Source organism: Perognathus longimembris, chromosome 4 (assembly GCF_023159225.1).
Source record: "Perognathus longimembris pacificus isolate PPM17 chromosome 4, ASM2315922v1, whole genome shotgun sequence".
NCBI classification, from domain to species: Eukaryota; Metazoa; Chordata; class Mammalia; order Rodentia; family Heteromyidae; genus Perognathus; species Perognathus longimembris.
Window position 1 is genome coordinate 32,922,566 of NC_063164.1, and position 24,263 is coordinate 32,946,828.

Genomic DNA, 24,263 nt, shown 5'->3' on the forward strand with positions numbered 1-24,263 from the left:
ATGCTCTCAATCCGTTTTGCATATGACCACACCCCGTGTAAGTGGATTGGGTGTTACCGTGTTGTCCTTGCAATTGGGGAAATCAAGGCACGACGCCAGTCCCCAGCCCTCCCCTCCCCCGCCCTAGTTTTCTGGTGGAATTCATAGTGGGTCCTGCCTGCAGGAGGTTGGAGGGTCCCCTTCATCCCTAGCAACTCCTCCGGGAAGGCGCACATCCTTCTGCCTGAGCCAGGAGAGCAGCTCTGGCTCCACCGCAGCCTCGGGACTCCTCCGCCCAGCTGCCTCCGCCCTGCTCTCGCGCACCTTCCTTGGGGAGGTCCCGCGGCCTCTCCCATCCTGTCCCCCCCCACCGCCTCCCTCCACTGGTCCCCGACTTGGAGGCCGCCCCCAGGCAGGCGCCCGCGGGGTGCTGCGGACCGATGTCGCCAGGCAGATGCGTGCGGCGCGGCTGGAGGTGAGCGGGCCGGGCTGAGCCGGGCAGGACGGGCGCGGTAACCACAGGGAGGCGACGCGGGCGGCCGGCGCGCGCGGCTCGCGGGGGACGCCTGGGGACCCGGAGACCCGCAGCCGGGCTCTGGGGCCGTTGGGGGCGGCTGCACGCCGGGCCCTGCAGCCAGCGGTGCGCCCGGAGCCCCCCGCGGCCTCTCGAGCTCGGGCGGGGGCCATGGCCTGGCGCGTCCCCGCCGTCCCCGCTGCTGACTCGGCACAATCGGCGGGTCGCGCGGGGGGCACGGCGTGACCGCGCGCGGGCGTGCAGGGGGCGTCTCGGAGCCCGTGTGCCGAGCCAGGAGGAGGAGGAGGAGGCGACCGGGAGGAGGAAGAGGAAGAAGAGGAGGAGGAGGGGGAGGATGCCAGCACAAAGGCGCGCCAGGACGCAGCCCGCAGCGCAGGGCGGCGGGAGGAGCCGCTGAGGGGCGCGCTGGGCTCCGGCGCGGGCTGGCGGGAGGGCGGGCGGGCGGCCAGGGTCGTGGGGTCCCGGACGGCCGCGCTGGGTCGCCCGGCTCCTGCCGGCGGAGGGGAGGGGCGCCGCCGACACCGGAGCCCGGAGCTGCACGCGGCACGCACGAAGGACCGGCCGGACAGCGCTCGAGCCTTGGGGTCCGGGCGATCGCGGGGTGTCTTGCCGCCCCGCGGCCCGGTGCCCACTTGCTCCCCGAGCCCAGGTGAGTGCGCGGTCCCTCAGGTAGCGGACCGCGGGAGGCGTCTGGGGCTTCCTCCCTCGCGCCTCGGCGCGGTCATTCATTTGACATTCTGCATCCGCTGCCCGGAGAGGCGGCCGGGAGGCGCGGGGACCGATCGAGGATTAGCTGCTCCCGAGCCGCGGGGACTTTCGGGTCCCTCGGAGCAGCACCGGAGCTGCGTTTCCTCCCTGGTGTGGAGTGTGTCGGGGAGCCCCTCTGCAGGAGCCTGGGGCCTTGGAGGAGACCGGGGCTGCAAGATTTAGACGCAGCGCTTTCCAGGACGGGCAGCTGCAGAGGGCTGGTGCTTGCCTGCCCGGTCTTCTCCACGAACAGGAATCCAGTGGCTTTTCATTTATGAATGGATTCATTTTGGGGGAACATCTAGATAGACGCGTTTATTTCTCTTTGAGTTGGAAGTCTTTGGAGAGAGGTCACCATTACAATTGGAGGGGCTCAGCAGTATTAAACTTGGAGAAAGGGGGGTAGGTAGCATCGGTGGTGATCAGACAGGACAGACTGAAGTGGAACCACAGGCAAACTTCACCCAGGCCTCTCCCTGGATACAATTGATTTCTGCTTTCACTGCCCTAGTTCTCCTTGCACATCTATCTTTCTTTGTCAAAGTGTAAAACTTGTCTTTCCTAAGTACTTTTCTGTAGTTTACCATTAAAAAATACGTTTCAGTAGAGTCTCCTTTAAACCTGGTGAAATTTGGAGTGTTTGTCTTACAAATATGATTTTCTTTTCTGTTATTTCTAGAATTCCCTCAAGGGCTCATTTCTTCTGTTGCCTAGAGAGAGAGCTTCTCCCTTCTTCCCCCTCCCCCCCAGAGGTTTTCTTTAAAATGTTACTTACCTAAAAGCAAAGCAAGCTCAGTTCCTAACTTTGTGTTTAAAGGTGTTAACATAGAGGCTAATCTGGATAGGGGTATTGTTAATGGTTGGGAAATCTAGAGTTTGCTGATCTAGTTGGTCATCGGAAGATTCCTGCAGAGATTGTTTGTGTAGTGTGGGAGACAGATGGTGCCCCTAGCAGACAAGAGAAGCCAGGCATAAAGGGTCATTGTATTCCTTAGAAATTATCTACTTCACTATTGACAGGTGGAGCAGGGTAGAATGGGAGGTGGAAAAGACAATGCTGCTCTCTCAAGGGAGCATTAGCACCTTACCATCCCTAAGTTTAACTTGTTTGTTGTTGTTGTTGTTTTTCTTTCTTTGTATATTTAAAGACATCATTGAGCTATTCGTTTTGATTAGTATATTGACACATTGGGCCTCAACTATGGTTAAAATAAGACAATTTAAACAGTTTTATTAACAATAAATGCCTTTGGACTTAAAAGTATATTACTACTTCTAGGGGAAAAGAGGCCTGCTTTTTTTTTTTAATGTACAAATGGCCCATTGGACTCAGTGTCTCCTAGCCAGAGGTACTTTAGATGAGTCTGTCTTAGGTTGAATTCAGTTCCCTCCATTATCTCCTTGACAGGTGGTTTCCTGGTCCCAGATCATTAGCTGTGGGAACTACTTTCCTTCTATGACGATTTGTCAGCTTCAGACATTTGCCTTTCTGTGGCCTCCATCACAGGTCCATACACCTTTTGGCAATGAATCCTTTATGAACTGTGATGTTAGTGAGTGAGCAAACCAAAGTCATTCTGAACACTTTAGATAAACCACCTGGAGATTTTTCAGCTCTCATCAAGGTAGTGTGCTCTCCAGGGCAACTACATCCCCAAATTGTTTTTCTACTTTAGGCATATAAGGGAAAATATTCTGGTTAATTCATACTCACAGCTACAGGGCCAGATGTTTGTTTCCACTGGACAAGAAGGCATAAAATACAGTAATCTCTGGCTTCTATTAACTTTGTCAATGTGATCTTGGGAGAAAATTGTACTTTGTTTACTGTTCCAAGAGTTTCATATCACTGATTTCAGCAAAAGGCAAAGCAGCCAAAAGGGTCACCTATAGTTGAGGGCGGGTGGATGCTGTGACCTTCTTTCGGGATGAAAGTGTCTTTCAGGTGTGGCTTTTGGGCTCTGCCCAGTTTTGACTTGTCCCCTGGCATCAGTGAAGTGATGTAATGTTGGAAGTATTTGTTAACTCTGGCAGGCGTCTGTGCCCTCTTACCAGGTTACCATCCCTCTTGTGAAGTGTTTCTTTAAGGAAACCAGAGGGTTTAGTCCTGGAGCCTGCTCCAGACCTGGCCTCCTTCCACATTCAAGTGCATTGCTGCCTGTTTTCCAGGGGGGAGAAATGGAACCAGTTCAGCATGATGTGTTGGATAGGGGATGGCAGTGTTGGATGAAAACCATTTTGTTGTTAAAAGGAAGGGCTGGCTTGTAAAGGAGAAGACTGTGAAGCTGGTCTGTCTATCAGGAGCAGGATTTGCTTCAGGATATGAATGAGACATTAGAAGATCTCCTGGTTTGCCTGTTACTGTGCTAGTTCATTCCTGCTGACCTGTTTTAATGATAAAAAAAAATCCCCTTTCATTTTTAAAAGTGCCCTGGGTTGGGTGAGAAATTATAGGGTCACCTGAGAAATGAAAGAATCTTGACTGTTTTCTTTACCCCTCTTGACACTGATGATGATGATAAGGATGAAGACAGCGTCTGATTATAGCCCAAGCTGGTCTCTGACTACTGATCTAACCTCAGACTCACAAATTCTGTGATTACAGGTGTAAGCCACAATGCCCTTCTAACATCATATTTTGAGTTTTGCTTCATTTTAGTCTTTTGTCAATTGCAAAAATGAAAAAAATCTGAAAAATGGAGATAATTGTTTGTCTTCTATTTATATAGAGAGGAAATAAAATAGTTTCATTCTTAACTCATCTACCATGGCTGTAAGCCCTATTATTATTGGCTTTAAGCACAATGAGAATTACCTCCTATTCTTTATTTAGTGCCGACACAAATAGTATACAAATGGGACTGCAAGATCAGTTTTTATAAAACATGTTTGCAGACCAGTGATCATATAGTACTTGTGGATATGAATGCAAGTCTCACAATCTCGTGTTCAGTGTGGTTCTTGGATAGTTATTCAGAATCCAGAACACAAATGCTGCTGTGAAGGCTCAACTCCACATTCTCTTAGTTTCCTGCATCTCTGGGCCATGAGGCTAATAGAAGAGCTTTTGTTTCCTGTATTCTCTTCTGTCTCCAGTTGGATTTAGGTCTCAGTTTTTTGTACAGAGGACTTTCAGAGAATAAGATTTGGTGTATCTGCTCATCAAGTGACCCCTATTTTCATAGGGGGTTTGGGATTGGGAAGGTAACTTGATGGATTTGAATTCTATACGGAAGCTAGATACTTGAAGTTCACTATAGTAGTACCTGCTTCTTCAACGATCTTTGCTTCCTTGCTAAAGAATTGCTTCTTTGAGCTGGGCACTGCTGACTCATGACCAGAATCCTACTTGCTTGAGAGGCTGAGATTAGCAGGATCTTGGTTTGAGGCTAGCTAGAGCAAACAAGTGAGATCCATTCTCAACTAATAGCTGGGTGGAATGCTGTATGCCTGTCATCCCAGCTATGATGGGAAGCATAAAACAGGGGGAATCAATGTCCAGTAAAGGACAAAGGAAAAAAGATAACAAGACTGTATCTCAAAAATAACTAGTACAGGGGCTGGGGATATAGCCTAGTGGCAAGAGTGCCTGACTCGGATACACGAGGCCCTAGGTTCGATTCCCCAGCACCACATATACAGAAAACGGCCAGAAGCGGTGCTGTGGCTCAAGTGGCAGAGTGCTAGCCTTGAGCGGGAAGAAGCCAGGGACAGTGCTCAGGCCCTGAGTTCAAGGCCCAGGACTGGCAAAAAGAAAAAGAGTTAAAAAAAAATAACTAGTACAAAAAGAAAAAAGAGTTGGAGGATTGGCTCATCAGTAGGGTGCCTAACTCCTAAACATGAACTCCTGAGTTCAAATTCCTGTACTCTCCAAACCACACACACAAAAAAGATTTGCCTATTTGTGGATTGTTTGCTGGCAGTGATGGTCAGTGGGTGTTACAATTAGTTATGACTGTCACTCTTTAGTACTGAGTCCGCTAATGTCCTCAAAAGCTTGGTTGACATGCCTGGATAAGAAGACATTGATGTATTATCTCCTTTATAAGTAAGATGGCTGTGTAATTTTTTTTGTTTGATGATTCAAGGTCATTTTCAGAGTGAAATATGGTACTAACTTTAAATCATCTCCTGACCTTGTTCAGTTCAACACTAGTCTGTTGATTAAATTCTTGCTGCTCAAAAAAATCTTTGAAAGCTTGTGATTTTCTCTTTAATTCTCTAAGGTCCATAGTCTAGTAGATAGATAGGCAGGAAAATTAATGAAACATTTCATTTTTTCATTAATTTTACTAATAGTTATTGAACTTCCGTGAGTTAGTGCTGATTTGAGTGCTGGTTGTACATGAATAAATGAAACAAACATCCCTGACCTGTGCAGTTTTCATTCTGTTGAGGGTGGGAGCAAGAGAGTAAACCAAATACAGAAGTCAGTTATGCAGCATGCTGGAAGTAAGTAAGTGCTTTGTGTGAAAGAAAATGTAGGACACGGTGGTTTAGGTGACTTTATGGTGATAGAGACCTAAGCAAGGACTTAAAGGAAGCAAGAGAAGTTACTTACGTAAATGCCTGAGAGAGAGACTCATAAGGAAAGGAATCAGCCATTGCTAAGGTCTTAACATGGGAACATATTTCGATATGTTCAAAGATTTACAAGAGACCGATATGATGGGATGGGACAAGCTGTGCGTGGGTCGGGTCAGAAATGAGATAAGAAAGATGAAATCTGAGAGTAACAATTTCAGAAGACATCTCATCCTATGTTCTTAAAACTTTATTTATTGTACTGGGGCTTGAACCCCTGGCCTCATGCTCTTGCTTGGCTTTTCTCGAACTCATGGCTAGCACTCTACCACTTGAGCCATAACACCAATTCAAAAACTTATTTTAATATTAAAGATTGTACTCCTAAGACTACACTGCTGTGGATAGCTTACATTTCATCAATGATCCACTTCACGTTTGTTAATATATCTTCTATATCATTAGCTGATTTTTAAAAATTGGTAAAGTGTTTTTTTTTGCTGTTCCTATTATTAGGTTGTATCTTTATTTCACAAAAATAGAACAGAAATTCAAAAGTGGTTCATTGAGATATAAAAATAGTGATGAAAATACAGTGGAACATCTCTAATCCCCAAATCAGAAATCTGAAATGCTCTAAAATTAAAAAACTCTTCCCCTCACTGTATTGGTGTTTGAACTTGAAGCCTCCTTCTTATTAGGAAAGTACTCTACTGCTAAATCATGTCTCTAGTCCTTTCTTTGTTCTAGATATTTTTTGAGGTGAGGTCTCATTTCCTTCTAATGATGTACCTGGTTTATGATGAGCCAATTTTAGGGTATTCATTGTAGTTAGGATAACAGATATAAGGAATTCTTGCCTTGCTGTTGAGATGGAGTCCTTTCAACTTCACTGCTCTGGTTGGACTAGAACTGGAATTCTCGCAGTCTCAGCCTCCTATGTAGCTGGGATGATGCCACTGCGCCCAGATGTTGGTTGAGAAGGGCGGGGGGGGGAGGGGCTCATGTATACCTAGGCTGGACTCAAACTGCAATATTCCTGATCGTATCCTCTAGAATAACTAGGATTAGAGATGTGTCTGGCTTAAAGATATCAAAATTCTTGAGCACTAGCATAATGCCACAAGCATAAAATTTTATGCCATAAAACTTTGGATTATTTTTAACAATTATTTTCGAGACTACTGAATAAGAAGACTTTATCCTATTTGAATGAAATGCATAAGAAGCAAATGAATCTCATGTTTAGATGTGGGACCTATCCTCAAGACTAGTTATGTGATTACACATATTTCTGAATCTGGGAAAAAATACCACCCTGAAGTCCAAACAGGATGCTCAAACAGTAGTCATGTAAATGCTATAGTCCAGATGTCCCTACGCATACTTCCTCCTGCAAACATGAAGTGTGAATTTCTGTGTACAGAAACAGAGAGAATTCCTTGTTCTGTGACAACAGTAATTTCAAAGTAAAGAGCACACACGAAAATGTGGCAGTGGCTATCTCAAAGCTATGATTTATTAGCTCACAGCCCATGTTAGGACTGAACCCTTAACCATTGCCTGTTATGAAACTTTGTCCAGTGGTGGCATGAAGCCATGGATATTTTCGTGTCATTTTCAAACAAAGGACAGTGGTTTCTCTGTTACACTTCTGAAGCTTCTGAGGATAAGCACACAATAATGCTTTTCTCTACTAAATTACTATATTAGATAGCTAAAGGAAGGTAAAAGGCAGTAACTCTGTTGGCCTCATTAAAGGATTCTTGTAGCAGGAAGAAATATGAGTCATCTTATTAAAGAGTCACTTGGAAGATCACTTGCAAGTTAGACATTGTCCTTAGAGAGAAACCAGAAGTTATTGACAAAATTCCTTTGTTAACTGCTATGGTTGGCTGTTGCATAATGAGTGTGTATGGAAGAGCTATTACTATCAAGTTCACGCTAGCAGATATTTCACTTTATGGTTGGATGAAACCACCGATGTCATGCAGAGAATGAATCAGCCCTTGGCGTTTGTTCAGGGAAGAGTGTTTAGTGATGCTTTGTTCATTTATCACTGAAAACTCACGCTGTAAGAGAGATTTGTCTCTTGGTTAGGTTATTAATAAGATGGGAAAAGATGGTCAAGAGACAAGGCTGGCAGAGTAGTGTTTTTAGGTGTAGATAAGAAGGTAATGATGTTGTGAAGAAAAGAACTTTCATCTAGAAGTTGGTCTAGGTACTGACCATTTCATAGAGAAGCCTTCTGATCTTGAGGAAATGCTAAAAGTGAAGACTATGGGTATTGGTGCCTGGACTTATGAATGTGCTGTGCCACATGATAGGCAGTGGGAATAAGGCTGCTTTTACATGACCTATGCTGGCTAAACAGGGGACATGTGCTTTATAATATATGATCTGAGGAATAAGATATTTGTGGAGTAAGAAAACTGTTTCTTCATAATACTGCTGGTGACTTTTGTTATAGTGTTATAGCTGGTGGCATATCTTTTTCTATTCTTTTTTGTCAAAGTGAAGTACAGATGGGTTACAGTTTCATATGTAAGGCAGTGAGTACATTTCTTGTCCAACTTGTTACCTCCTCCCTCATTTTCCCCTGCCTCCCCCTTCCCCCTCTTCCTCTCCTCTCCACATGAATTGTACAGTTGGTTTACACCAAATGGTTTTGTAAGTATTGCTTTTGGAATTGTTTGTCTTCTTATCCTTTGTCTCTTGATTTTGATATTCCCTTTCTCTTCCCTAGTTCTAATACATGTATATACAGTATCCAGGGTACTCAGATGAGATACAGTGAGTACAACCACAGGAAGGGAATATAAGAGAAACAACAACAAAAAGCTATGGCTTCACATGGCATGTTGAAAATAATTACAACAATGATATAACATTTGTTTCCATAACATGGAGTTCATGTCACTTAGCATCATCCTATGTGTTCTTAAGGGCATAGATACTGGGATATTGTGATCTTCTGCTATGATTAGCCTAAACCTGTACTAATTATTCCCTATGAGGGAAACCATAGGGTCCATGTTTCTTTGGGTCTGGCTCACTTTACATAGTATAATTATTTCCAAGTCCTTCCATTTTCTTATGAATGGGGCAATGTCATTCTTTCTGATAGAGGCATAGAATTCCATTGTATATATGTACCACATTTTCCTGATCCACTTGTCTACTGAGGGGCATCTGGGTTGGTTCAATATTTTAGCAATGACAGATTGTCCCGCAATGAACATTGTTGTGCTGGTGGCTTTAGTGTAATCTTTTGCTTGTAATCTTGTGGGTAGATGAGCTGGTGGAATGTCTTATTCATGTATTTTGTCCATAGTGAACCTTGCCTAGGACATAGAAGAAACGGAGGATTGTTAGCAAAGTAACATAATTTAAATTCAGCAAATCTTGATGCTGGAGGGTAAAAATGTATGCATGGTTTTTGAGATCATGTAGAGAATCACAGTGGGAGGATTTTTTTTTTTTTTTTAGGATTTTGCTGTAAAACACTGGGTGGGAGTGGGTACAGGTAGAAAGAATAATCTGACACTTGGACTTAACCTTCTTATACTTTTGCTTTATGCTTCATTTGGTTTCACACAAATGGATTTGATACCCCAAGGTTTTCTTTTTTTTAGGTAGTGGTCCGTATTGCACTTGGCCTAATCTAGAAAAAAAATGAGAATGATCTTTAGTGGCTTAATAGTGGTTATGAATTTTCTTTTTGTATAGGCATTCTCTTTTTGTCTCTTTCCATTCTTTCTTTGTGCGTGTGTGAGTGTGTGTGTGTGTGTGTGTGTGTGTCCTTCTGTGTGTCTCTGGATCCTGTGTCTGTCTGTCTTCTTTTGCAGTTTGTACTTTCCTTGGTTAATCTACTTCAATGTGTAATAGCCAGGTAAAGCACACACTTAAATTTTAATCCCTAGTTTTTAATAAAGAGCACCCCTACTTTGGACTTTAATAAAGACAGAGTCATTAACTTTTGTCTAATAATTCTTTTAGAGTGATGACAATCATTTAATGATGAGTCAGCAGTCATCCATGTATTTTTATTGAACAAGCATCAGGAGCCTTATATATGCCAGGCTCTATGCAAAAGTATGAGTATGAGACAGGTTAATATCTCATGTACTCTGCCTATATAAGACAGGCTAGTGGGAAAAAAAGAAACAAAGATAGAAATAAACAAACATGGAATTGCAAAGCAAATTTGGAAAAATGGCTGTTTCTTAAATTCAGTAGTAGTATGTGGGCTATTGTTACATTATGAACTATATGATCTTCTAAATATATATTTGCATCTTTTTTTTCCAGTCCTGGGACTTGAACTTAGGGCCTAGGCACTGAGCCTTTTTTGCTCAAGGCTAGCACTCTACTACTTTAGTCACAGCTTTATTTCTGGCTTTTTGGTAGTTACTGGAGTTCAGAGTCTCACAGGCTTTTCTGCCCAGGGCTGGTTTTGACCTAAGATCCTCACATCTCAGCCTCGTGAGTAGCTAGGACTACAGGTATGGGCTACTGGTACCTAGCTTATATTTGAAATACTTTGTAAGTGAAAAAATGCAAAAACCATCTGAAGTGTGATATATGCCCTAGGCTCTGACAGAGAATGAAGCTCAACTGAAACCTCTTTTAGATAAAGTAGTTGGGGAAATCCTGAAGTGTGACTCATCACTCACCTGTGTAAGAGTGATGAGGATAATATGGACAGGGTTCAGAGAAGAGTCACAAAGATGATTGATGACAGAGTTGGCAACAAGACCTATGAGATAGTATCTAATAATTGGAGGTATGAAGTGGCAACAAAACACTTAACCTTATGCAGTGAGTGGGCTTTTGTTAAATTTAAGACATTTCTAAACATCCATAGTCTCTTCACGCAGCCCCTGTGGTCAACAGCAGGCAGAAAATGACTTGGGCAAGCATTATGTGTTAGAATTATGTGTTAGAGAAAACTGGGACTGTATCTTGCATCTGAGAACAAGAAAGAACCATTGGAACAAACCAGGAAAGAAGTATCTTGTTAGTGTGTGCATGGGTAGTTATGAGGTTCTTATGCATCAGTATCTGTGCTGCTTCTCACAATGGAATAGTGGTGAGTGTGGTGTAGTTTTCTGCAAGCAGGTCTTCTTTCCATCCCATAAATACCTCAGGCTTATCTCCACCTCAGTACATTTGCCACAGGAAGCACCTGGAATGCCCGTGTCTCATGTTTTCACTATCTTCAAGATGCAATTTGAAAACAGCACTTTCTCCTCATTGTTCTTTAACTCATCTTCCTGTAGAATACAGCATTCCTAGAAGTTAATGTAAGTCCCCTGGTCAGCGACTGGGGGTAGGGTAAATGTTGTGCTCTGGGAAGGGGGAGAAATTTCTTCCCATATGCTGATATTGTTGCCACCTTTGGATGATTGTTTATAGTAATTATAATCTTAATCATTTAAAGACTTAGAGGGTACACTATTTTGTTTCCTATTACTCTTTTTGCCAAGTAGATTTTAGGTACTATGAACATATGGAAACTTTGCCAGTGCCTTTATGTAATACACAGTATTGATTAAGTAGATAATATACAATGGTCAATGGCTAATGGCTGACGAAGCCATCTGTTTTGTTTCATGGACCATTATGAAAAGCAGTTATTTATGTAAGCCAGATATTGAGTTGGCGCAGGATGCTAAAAGAACATTGTTTTGGTGTAGGTTTAAAATGACAGGAAGTCAAGTCCTGAAGTTCTAATTCATTCAAATATTTTTCAGCTCAGAAACCTTCTTCTTTTGTAAGTCTTCCAATTCCTTGCTATTGAAAGCAGCCTCAACATCACTGGGAAATTTATTAGAAATGCAGAATCTCAGTCTCTGCACTAGACTTACTGAATTAGAACATGAAATTTTGCATATATTAAAGATTTTACTTCTCTAATGAATGATTTTTTGTGCCCATACTTGGGCTTGACCTCAGGACCTCACACTCTTGCTTGGATTTTTCATTTAAGTCTTATCAGCCACCATTTGAACTACACTTCCACTTCTGGCATTTTGCTGGTTAATTGGAGTTGAAAGTCTCACGTATTTGTCTGTCCAGGATGCCTTTGAACTGTGGTCCTTAGATCTCAGCCTCCTAAGTAACTACGATTACAGATGTAAGCCACCAGTGTCTGGCTTATATAATTTACTATTTTTTGTTTTGTTTTTGTGCCAGTCCTAGGGATTGAACTCAGGGCCTAGGTGCTGTGCCTGAGCTTCTCTTGTTCAAGGCTGGCACTCTACCACTTGAACCACAGCTCTACTTCTGGCTTTTTTGTTGTTTCTTTGATTCTTTCTTTCTTTTATTAAATTTAATTTTATTGTCACAGTGATGTACAGAGGGGTTACAGCTACATACGTATGGCAGTGAGTACATTTCTTGTCAAACTTGGTACTCTCATTTTTCTCCCACTTTCCCTCTCGTTCTTCCCCCAAGTTGTATAATTAATTTACAACATATTGTCTTGTGAGTATCACTGTTGCATTGGTTCCCCCTTTGTCCTTTGTTTACTGGAGGTATAAACTCTGTGAGACTATTCAGGAAGCTGAGCTCAGAGGATCACAGTTCCTGAGTAGTTAGGATTACAGGTATGAACCACCAGTGCCCAGCTTTAACTTATTTTTAATGGGCACATAAACATAATTGTACATGTCCATGAGTAATATATTTTGATGCATGTATATGCTGTGTAATATTTTAGTAGGTTAGACATTTATTTCTTCAATTTTTTATCATTGTATTTGGTGAATTTTTTCAAAATCCTTGCTTCTAGCTTTTTGAAATATACAGGTTATTGATTTCCTGTTACCCCGCTGTTGATAGCACACCAGAACTTCTCTCTTTTGTTTTAATTTAGAGTTCATTCATCAACTTTTCCACATCCTTCCCTCCGTTCACCTCACCTTGATAACTATTTAACTCTCAGCTTCTGTGGGATCAGCGTTTTTAAGATTCTGCATCAGGAAGTACTGTCTTTCTATGCCTAGCTTTTTTTTTTTAACTTAATGTAATGACTTCCGGTTTCATCCATGTTGTTATAAATGATAGCATTTCACACATTTTATGGACAATAGCACTGTATGTCATATGGAGCATGTTTTCTTTATTCATTCATCAATAGATAAACACTGGCTGTTTCTATTTCTTTTGCGAGATGTGGTAGAGTGAACATAGGAGAGTAGATGTCTCTATGACTTGCTGATTTGGTGTCCCATGTATCCAGGAGTAGGATTTCTGGATTGTATTGTTTTATTTTTAAATTTTTAAGAAACACCCTACTATTTTCTGTAGTGTCTGCACTAACTTACATTATCACCTAAAATATTCAAGGGTTCTCTTTTGCCACATTGTCTCCAGTATTTGTTATCTTTTGTTTGTTGTTAATAGCAACTCTTACTGGGATGAGGTAATAGCTGTGTGTGTGTGTGTGTGTGTGTGTGTGTGTGTGTGTGTGTGTGTGTCCTGGGGCTTGAATTCAGGGCCTGGGTGCTGTGCTTGAGCTTCTGTACTCAAGGCTAGCACTTTACCATTTGAGCCACAGCTTACTTTCAACTCTTTTGGTGCTTAATTGGAGATAAGAGTCTCACAGTCTTTCCTCCCTGGGCTGGCTTCAAACAGGAATTAACAGATCTCAGTCTCCTGAGTAGCTAGGATTACAGGCATGATCCATCAGTACCTGGCAGGGATGAGGCAATATTTTATTGAGGTTTTGATATGCATTTCTCTGATGATTAATGTTACTAAACCTTTTTTTGTGTGTATCTGTAGGGTATTTATATGTTTTCTTTTGAGAAATGTCAAAAGTCCATTGCCCATTTAAAATTTTTTGTTTAGTTTTGTTTTTGCTATGAGTTTTTGGAGTTCCTTATGTAAACTCTGGATTTAAGTGGTATTTCTCCATGTGATGTTTGTACAGTAGATTTTCTTTGTACTCATCAGAACTCACAAATTTACTTCAGAGGGAAGTAAGTCTAGAAATGAAGATTTCATTGAAGTATGGCTGACATCCTCAGAGTGTTCTGGCCTATGGCCTGTAATTATGTTGCCTTGTCTAAAGGCTTGCCAGGACAGAAGATGCCTCTGCATGAGTGATGTAAAGTCATACTCACGCATGAAGGTGATGCACATATTAGACACTGATACTGATACTTTGACATTGATATTTATATGCTGATTATGGGAAGAGGAACCAGTTGTTGGAGTGAGAAACTAAGAATGTTTGGCAAAGGTAGAGGAATATAGTGATGCAATCTGAAATCTAGTGATAAGAGTTCTTCTTTGTACAATGAACACAACTTCTAACTCGTTGGACTTGTCTCAGACTGAAACGTCTCCAGAGCCAACAGGTCCTAAGTGAAACCAGCTGGATGTGTTGTTCATGTGAGCTTGTGGAATGGTGAGGATCATAGAGAGACACCTTTCATGAAAATGAATGGAGGTGTTACAAGTTGCCTCACCCTGTTGGTACCATATTGAAGTTTGGTTCTAGCCTGTGTTTAAATTTTCAAGTGGATCTAAAAATGTATGTATGTAAATCATATCTTGAGAACTTTTTGTTGGTAGGTAACTAAAATATTTTTAGAACAGCTCATGCCAGACAAAATTTGTATGCTGCTTGCATGTCATTTGTGATCTCTCTATTGGATCAAGAGAGCATATGAGATGGTATTAGTACTTAGCTTATTCAGTAGATAGCACCAAACAGTGTGTTGGACTCAGTGGGAAAACAAGGAAATAATAAGACAAAATAATTTACTTTGGTGGTCCAACTTAAAATACTGTCTGAACAGCTCAGTAGTGGTTGAAAAAAGACATCAATGCCTAAAGGAATAAAAGGCAGGTTCTCTAAAACCAGGAGAAGTAACCATGTGGTTGAACTCATAAGTAAGCCTGAGTTTAAACATGGTGGAATGGAGTCGCAGGAGGAATTTGATATCTCCAGGTGAGGGCTACACATTGCAACAATGCAGTCATGGCCATGGGGCCTGGCCATAGTGGCAGAAGAGAAATATGGCAGGAGCTAGACATGGAGTTCATTTATTTTCAGCATCTGATTGTGAATTTGGGCAATTGTTGACATTTAGTTTTGGCAAAATTAGCATATGTAAAACTTTGATGGTGAAAACCATAGGAAGGAGTCTAAATTCATTTGAAAGATTTTCTATTGATTAATTTCTTATTAAAGAATAATTCTTCAAAGGTGATGGTAGTTATTTGCTTTGGCAACACGGGATTTAGCACACAGAGCCAATGCATGCATGCCTCTTGCCTCATGATTTGAAATGATTCTAAGAAAAAAATGAAGTTTATTTTCTATCTCAAAAGTCCTTCTACAGGACTTAATTTTCTTTGTTGATTAAAAAAAATTAAAAACTTCACCAAAAGTTTTGGGGCTCAGTACTTGCCTAGCATGTACAGGACTCTGGATTCCATTACCTGTACCACTCGACCCCCCCCCCCCCAAAAATCCCCAAAACAAAACCAACCAATCAAACAAAAAGCTATCTTAAATTATTTAATTTATTAGTTTCTAGTACATTTCCAAAGTTGTATAACCATTACCACTGTCTGATTCCAGAGCCTTTTCATAAAGGAAACCACATGCTGGTAGTAGCCGCTGTTCACTTTCCCTCTTCCCAAACACTGTCAGCCATCCCTCTTCTTTCTGTTCTTACATGTGACACTTCATATCAGTGAAATAATATATGGACTTTGGACTATCAGCTTTCACTTAGCATGCTGTATATCTTTTCTCATTTTTTATTTTATTTAAAGCAAAGTTTTTTTGTTTTTTTTTTGTTGGTTGAGGGGCTTGAAGTTGGGGCCTGGGAGCTGTCCTTGAGCTCTTTTGCTCAAGGCTAGTACACTACCACTTTGAACCACAGTGTCATTTCTGGTTTTCCTGTGTGTAATTGGAGGTGAGTATCTCACTGCCTTTCCTGCTCCAGGTGGCTTTGAACTGTGATCCTCAGGTCTTCAGCCTTCTGAGTAGCCTAGGATTACAAGCATGAGCCACCAGCACCCAGCTTCTCATTTTAAAATTTTCACCCTACCTGTCTTTGACTTGTGTTTCTTGTAAACAGTATATAGTTGGGTCATTTAAACAATATGTTTTGCTTGATTTCTGACTCTGACTGGAATGTTTAATTCATTTACGTTAGGGTAACTGGTGATAACCAGACAGGATTTACCTCTGCCTTTTCATTATTTGTTTTTTTATATGTCCTATCATTTCCCTCCTTAAGTTCTTTGATGACTGCTTTGTCTTGTGTTAAATGCATGGGCTGTATTTTGTCTTCATCACTCCTTTCTGGGGATTTTTTTTTGTGTGTGCCCAGCCTGTGCCTTGAACTCAGAGCCTATTGTCCATGAGCTTTTCTGATCAAGGCTAGCTAGCACTCTGTCACTTGAGTCACAGCTCCACTTCCCTTTCCTGAAGATTTTTTTTTTTAAAGGCTGTTGCGCTGTCATTCCTGAAGATATTGTTATTGTCACCAGAAGTTTGGTTGGGGTCCTGAATTCTTACCTTCCTGTGAGAGATTGCAAGCAAGATGTGAAGCATAATGAAAGTAATAACAAAACTAAGAATAGTAATTTATTAAGAGATGGAAGAATAACTCCCATAGAGGAGATCATGGCATCTCAGAGATGATATTAATGACCTTACTTGTGCTGCAGCTTTATTGAGGCTCAAGGGGAAATCTTTAGAGAAGACAGTATATTTTAAGTTTTGAAGTTACCTTAAGTACAGAGGAGTTTCAATTGAAAAAGTGAGTTTATAAATATCATGCATTTTTTTATCCATCTTTGTTCCCATCTTTTCCAACTTTATCCACACTCTCAAGTTATGTGGTTCATTTTCACATATGTATTATTGAATATAATGACTCGCTTTACCCACCCTTCCTCTTTCCATTTGTTTCCCCTTGACTTGCCTTGCCTTGACTTCCTCCTACTCTACCCTCCTCATGACAAAACATGTTTCAGATTCCTGGTATTCACTTTGTTAAACTGTGTGTTAGTTGTTCACAGGAGTCACACCATTGCAATCCTCCTGATTGTATTACATTTTAGTCAGTTGATTTGTACCTATATGCATACGACCATGTACATATTCATATATGTTTATAATTTATATCAAACTTCCACATATGAGAGAAAACATGCATTATCTTTAAAATTGAGCTTGAGTTACCTCACTTAACATACATTTTTTTTTGGTTCATCCTTTTCCCTGCAATGATATTATATTCTTTATGATAGATGGAATTTTAATATATGGTATATTTAATATATATATATATACACACATGCCTTCTGGTTTCTTTTAAATTTATTTTATTATCTTATTTTTAATTGTAATTATTAAGTTGTATAAAAGGTTACAATTTCCTTAAGTCAGGTTTTGGGTACATGCTTCTTGGCACTGTCACTCCTTCTTTGGTTTCTCCCATTCACCCCTTCCCGTCCTTATCTACAAGTTACCCAGTTCATTTTATGCTCATGAAAAAATCACCCATACATAGCTATCGATATTCTGTAAACTTTGTTGCCACTTGGATTTTTGAGAGTGCATCTACACAATTTTTCCCCCTTTGATCTTAAATGTGTATAAGAGTTAGAAAATATTGCACTCCAGCCAGGCCTGACTAAGACCACAAAAATTCCTAACCACTTTGAATAGAAAGATTATGTAGTACAGGAAGAAGATGGAAGAGGGATGTATGTATAAAGAGCAGAGAGTCTTTACGTGTTATACCTGTAGTTGCAGTTTAGAATACAACAGGCAAACTGATGAGTAATTATTTCATATTATTTCTAGACATAGGAGAAAGGAGGAATGATACTCATTGTTGTGTATTTTTTTCTTTTTTCTTTTTTGCCAGTCCTGGGGCTTGAACTCAGGGCCTGAACATTGTCCCTGGCGTCTTTTGGCTCAAGGCTAGCTCTCTACCACATGAGCCACAGCGCCACTTCTAGCTTTTGCTATATATGTGGTGCTGAGGAATCGAACCCAGGGCTTCATGTATGCAAGGCAAGCACTTTATGATTAAGCCATATTCCCAGTCCCCCATTGTTGTGTATTTTTTGCAAGATAATAATTCAGAATTAGAGAAGAAACTAAAAAGGTATTTCCCCTCGTATCCATTTATGAAAGGAGAGAAAAATAAAGTCACTTTCTCCTAAGTAAGGGTTTTCTTTTCTCACCAAAATATTTCACTAGATTTGTGTTACCAGGCCCAGGGCCCAGAAAGTTCTTGTTACGGACACAGTAGAGACTTAATAAGCATTTTTTAAAATGCAAGTTGAAAGTAAAGCAAAAGTACATACTTGAGATAGGGAGAGTAGATAGGCTCAAGAAGAAGCAATGCACTATGGGTGCCTATTGGGTTCTGTGGACATGGGGGTGGTTCATCCTGGAAAAAGGGGTAAAGTGTCGTCAAGCAGATTGGGTATGTATACTAATCCTTCCCACATGTTAGGCAGGGTTGGTTTGTGGTCCTGAATGGTCAAGGCCATTGGGGCTATTACTTTCCACCAGGGTGGTGATGCTAAGCAGTTGCTTTAGCATCAGCAGACCAGGATGTGATTACTTACCAATATCCAAGTCATGGTTCTCAATGTCAGTTTTCCTAACTCCCTGCCTATATCATTATGATAGTACTTTGAGTTATTTTAACAGTTGCCCTAGAGATTACAACTTACTTTAAACCACCTTGGTCAGGTTATTATCAATCTAATTTCAGAAGTTCTCAAAACTTTACTCCAGTATCATTTCATTTTTTCCTCTTAAGTGATGTAAATTACATCTTTATATTGTAAGCCTATCACGTTATTACTTTCATGTGCCTCAGCTCTGAGGCTTACAGTTCAAAGCCAGCTCAAGCAGGAAAGCTTGAAACTCTTATCTCCAACAGCTCAAAAAAAAAAAAAAAAAAAGGAGCAGAGCTGTGTCTCAGGAGGGAGACTGCCAATGTTGGGTGAAAAAGCCAAGGAACAGTGCTTAGACCCTGAGTTCAAGTCCAAGTACCAGCAAAAAAAATAAAAGAAACAAGGAAAGGTGATAATGAAAACTGTGTGTATAGCACATTTACAAAAAATCCATTCATCCCTTAATGGACATGGCTTGCTTCCAGCTTTTAGTTGTTGTGAATGTTTCTCTGAATATAAATTGAAAATATCTATTTGACATTATACTTTCAATTCTTTTGAGTACAGGATTTGTTTCCTTTTGCTTTGTATATGGGAGTCTATGGAAGTATGCAACTCATTAATTTTTAACAGGCTGGTAAAGATTAATGATGTTCTCAAATTTTGCTGTGCAGCACATTCTTTAGTAGACATGACTTAAGTATCCTTTTCTGGTTATCCCCAGATGTTAGACATTACCTCACTTGTTCTTCTAGATTTTTAGGAAATAACGTTGAAAAAATATACTAAAGATATGAAGCCATGTTGTAGTTAGGAAATGAGTAAGTTACAAAGTTAAATGTAATCTGATTTCTAATTCCTACTTGTATCCTTAAGTTGCTGTGCTTTATTATTATTTAGTCTACATAAAATTTCAAGGACAAGAATTGTTGTTCTCTTCAATGAACAACTTAATAGTATGTAATAATCTAAATGTCACTGGTAGGTTATTAGTAGCTTTAGTCATTCGGTTGGATGTGAAATGGTTATACATTCTTTGTATGTCTAAGGGAGTAAACACAAATAAATGCCTGTAACACAAGGGGAGATAACATAAACTTCTAAAATAACTGGGTTGTGAAGTCTTAGAAGCTAGGACTTATAGGCTGGATAAGTTTGTAAAGGACAGCTGCTACCTGCTTCTTTGTCATGCTACATATGGGAGTGCTTTGAGACAAATTGAGGACTCATAGTTTCTTTTTTTAATGTGAATTTTCCTTATTTTCAAAAGGTAAATTAAAAATTCAAAAATCCTAATTGTAAAATTTTAATTAAACCTGATGTAGTCAACCAAATAACTTTGCAAGGTGGATTTTATGATTCTGATTGAGTTCAAGAAAGTTGTGAGCTGACTTAGTGCATGGAACATAGAAATCAGATTAACATTTCAAGATTTGGAAGGAACAATTAGCATCATCTAGTAGACCCATTTTATTTTTTGTTAAGAAATCAGAATCCAGAGAAGTTGTGCTACTTCCCATATTTGTAATGTGTCTGTTGAGACTTCTCAAGTGTCTTTCTTTAAAGGAGATGAAGGGTAAGAGGATCAGCTCTTCCTCCTTAAAACATATCTGAGCATCTCTTGCATTCTTATTTATAAGACTTTCCCATGTGTATTTAAATGCTATCTCCTGAGATCATCACACTCACAAAAATATTATTCTCGGGGCTGGGGATATGGCCTAGTGGCAAGAGTGCTTGCCTCGTATACATGAGGCCCTGGGTTCGATTCCCCAGCACCACATACACAGAAAATGGCCGAAAGTGGTGCTGTGGCTCAAGTGGCAGAGCGCTAGCCTTGAGCAAAAAGAAGCCAGAGACAGTGCTCCGGCCCTGAGTCCAAGCCCCAGGACTGGCCAAAAAAAAACAAACAAAAAAAAATATTATTCTCATTTGGTTAAATAAGAAACTGATTCCCAAAGCAATTTAATATCTTGTTCAAGTTCATACAACTGGTTAGTTAGAAAACTGTACCCACTATAATTGTTTCTATATCCTGAGGTTGTGAAGTCATAATAACTGTCACCCTAGTGACAGAAATGCTTTTAGGATCTGGTCTCATTGTGTAGTTTTCCCATCATAGAAGGAAGACAAATAGCATGACAAAATAAAGGCTTCTCCAAGGAAAAGATGTCAAGTGCTGAATAGATAGAGGATTAAAAAGTGTCCAGTGGAAAGTGGACAGAAGGCATTGTTTTTTGTTTTGGATGTACATGGTAATAACTGGTATTTGACTTTGTGCCTTGTTCTTGTCAAGCAGGTGCTCTGCCAATTGTGCCATGCCCCCAGGCCTATCTATGGCATTTCCTGGATAGTTTTTGATTTGTGAGATTGTTATTATTTCTGTATCACTTCCTAGTTTTTTTCTTTATTGCTTTGTTAGGCTCTATGTTCTCTTCAGTGGAGTTTTACTCAGACTTCTAGTTTCCATTTTGTAGGGGGTGGGAGTTGATGAATTTCAGCACTGTTGAGTTTTAAAGTTGGTACTGCTGTCTGCAATGGTTTTAGGAATGAGAGTTTATATAATGAGAATGTAAAAATAACTACCAATTTAAATTCCAATATGTGAGTGTCCTAATGACTTTTCTCACAGTTTTCAAGAGAAAGCACAGCTACAATTGGACTTTGAAAGAAATTCTAATGTTTACTCAGCTAAATTTGGAAATAGAAAGATAATAAGAGAGAACAAGTATAGCAAAATATGCAAAATCTCCAGTTAACACACCTCATTTGTTTCTAAAGGAAACAGGCTTAAAGTGTACTTTATCATTTGTTTTATTTTTAGATTTTCCTAATATTAAAGTGAAAAGGGAAAAGGTTTTCTAGATTTAAAACATTATTTTCTTGGTTGGGGATAGAGCTTGCCTTGTGCATTCTCTGCTTTTATGTAGCTCTGATGAAAACATGTGGGAGGACAATATAAAGGAGTACTTTTGTTCATGATGCCAGAAGGTTCCATCTATGCTTGCTTGGCCTCCTGTGCTCGGATATAACCTCATGTGTAAGGTGTATGGGGGTGGGGAACATGTGGCATTGGAAGTTCTTCATCTCATGGCAGCCAGGAAGCAGAGAGACAAGAAAGGACTGGGGCCAGGTCTAATTTGAGTCACCCACCTCCTCCATCCAGGTAGGCCCTAGCTACTAAAGTTTTCAGGAACTCCCAAATAATGCCACCAACACACGACACTGTAGAGAACATTTCATAATCATACTATAACATCTAGCATATGCAGAGCTCTGTGTTCCTTCCCCAGCACTGCAAAACAAAAATAAAAACATTAGAAATACAATTATTTCCTTCAAAGCTATACAGCAGTTTTTGTTTTTTTCAGTTTGCAAATTATGAGATGACTTAAGTGCTTTCAGTGTAATTCTCATTTAGGAAGGAATGAAATCAATCTGGAAACAGATTTGTTAAAGAATTCTCTTGTTGGGCTGGGGATATAGCCTAGTGGCAAGGGTGCCTGCCTCGGATACACGAGGCCCTAGGTTCGATTCCCCAGCACCACATATACAGAAAACGGCCAGAAGCAGCGCTGTGGCTCAAGTGGCAGAGTGCTAGCCTTGAGTGGGAAGAAGCCAGGGACAGTGCTCAGGGCCTGAGTCCAAGGCCCAGGACTGGCCAAAAAAAAAAAAAAAAAAAAAGAATTCTCTTGTTGGTATTTTTATTGTATCGGGAAAAGAACAAAATTTATTTTATAAGGTAAAGAGCAAAATCCCAGATTTCCTTGTGTTTGATAATCAATTCTGACTGAATACCTGGAATGACAGCATTCTCCTATTCTTTATTTTGCATGTACTTCCCTTAATTACCCAGAACCTCAGGCCTGTGGGGCATCTAAGGCCAACAAAATATTTCATGCATATTTGGTCAGACATGCATGCTTCTCATAGGCTTTTTATCAATTAGTTGTGTTGACAATTTTGTGTAGCCATTAGGTGATGTTATAAATATGCAAATGGACCTTGGCAGAGAAAAGGGTTCCTTACCCCTGTGAGCAATAAGTTCTTTGCAGGCATGTGGTCCAGCCTACCTACTAGGGTGTGTTAGGAGACAAGTTTGCTAACTATTTGAAACAAACAAGGGCCGCTGGCTTGTGATATCTAGTTCTCTAGTTAGGAGGAAGCTTATTGCTAAGCCAACACCTCATGTTTTACATCTATGCACTGTTACCATGACTTCAGCACATCAGTAACACTTCTTTAAAGCAAGTGGCTCAATTAAGATAGAAGTCTATTTTTGTCTTAGCCTCTGTGATGTCCACTTGAGGTAGACAGAGATTTCAGGGTGCACAAGTCTTTTTTTTTATATTGTGTTTTGATGCCTTCTGCTGCTATTATCTTCTGTGAGGAAGGGAGGCAGTTGTCTTGAAGGTATCCGTTTCCCTTCATTCTGTCCCCCCCTAGTGGGGCAGAGTCTGGTGACCACAACTACAGTGACTGGATCTGGAGAGGTTTGATTTTGGGCAAGACTAGCGTCAGCAATCAATTGGTTTCTTGACACCTCTGAATCTTAGTTTCCTTCTTTCTAAATGCCATAAAGAAAATATCTCAGAGGCTCTCCTGAGGGTCAGGGAAGGGATACATAGAAAGTGCTTAGAGTTTCTGGCAAATTTAAAATGCATGTTGTTATCAATTGCTGCATTTTTTGGTTTGTTTTAATGCTTAAAGAACTTGTATATAATGCTTATCTTATTTCATGACCATTTTATTTCTGTAAGCAGTAAGCACTGAATTGAATACATGGAGATGATAGATTATACAATAGCAGAATAATAACATGTACTTTTTAAGCTTATCTTTCAAAAAGTCTTATTAATGGAACAAACTTTAACACTATTTGTTTAAATTATTTTTTGATGTAGATAAAACTTAAGTAGGTTTTGAGGTAAATAGTCTATTACAATGAAATTTAATTTCATGTGCAAAATGTTTTCTTTTAAAATGGGTCATCATTAGAAGCAATTCCTTTGGCAAGAGATCCTTAGCCTATGGATTTGCTACAGAAATGAGGGTTCCAAAGTGCCCATGTAATTGTGTGTGTGTGTGTGTCTGCATGTGTGCATACATGCGTGTGTGTATATGTGTGTGTGTGGGGGGGTACCTATGGCTCTCACTCCGCTTGCTAGTGCATGGGTAGCAAGCACTTCATCATTTGAGCAATTCCTCCAGTCTAGCTTTTGGCTGATTAATTAAAAGTGGGTCTTACAGACTTTTCTGCTTGGATTGGCTTTAAACTGCAATCTTCTAGATCTCAACCTCCTGAGTAACAAGGCTTGCAGACATGAACCACTTATTCCTTGCTTAACTAAATAAGATTACTTGTTTGCCTTGTTTATTTGTTGACATGGGTTCTTACTCACTTGACCTGAACTATCCTCAAACTGTGCAATCTCCAGGTCCAAAGCAGCTGTGTGATTACCTTGCCTCAAAAAAAAAATCCCAAAATGGGAACAATAATCTGTCTTCATACTCTTGTGGACTAATCCACAGTTCATATGTATCTCACTTTGATTTTTCTCTCAATATGTATACATATATTTTCTTGCACTTTAGAAAAATAAGTTGTAGATAAACATCTCACTACATATTTTCACTTTTCTTAAAAATGACATTCTGCATTCCTTACTAATATTATTGTTATTTTGTTGTTGATCCCACAACTTTTCCTTTTTCAATTCAGAGGATAGTCAAAGTTCATGCATTGCATTCGACTGTCCTGTTCCTTAGACTCGATTCAGCCTACTTTTCCTTTTAGTTTGCT

The 24,263-nt window shown here is 40.3% G+C and overlaps 1 protein-coding gene across 3 annotated transcripts in view; it reads left to right on the plus strand.

Moving 5' to 3' along the window:
* The first annotated feature begins 364 nt into the window (after positions 1-364).
* Positions 365-24,263, plus strand: part of Hecw2 (HECT, C2 and WW domain containing E3 ubiquitin protein ligase 2) — a 336,885-nt gene continuing 312,986 nt past the window's right edge. Inside the window, exon 1 of one of the 3 annotated variants that reach the window (XR_007210749.1) lies at positions 365-454. The gene's annotated coding sequence lies outside the window, so the exon portion shown is untranslated. Of the gene's footprint in view, positions 455-993; positions 1,164-24,263 lie in introns of those variants that run through there. The other 2 variants (XM_048345051.1, XM_048345052.1) reach the window with 2 other exon arrangements.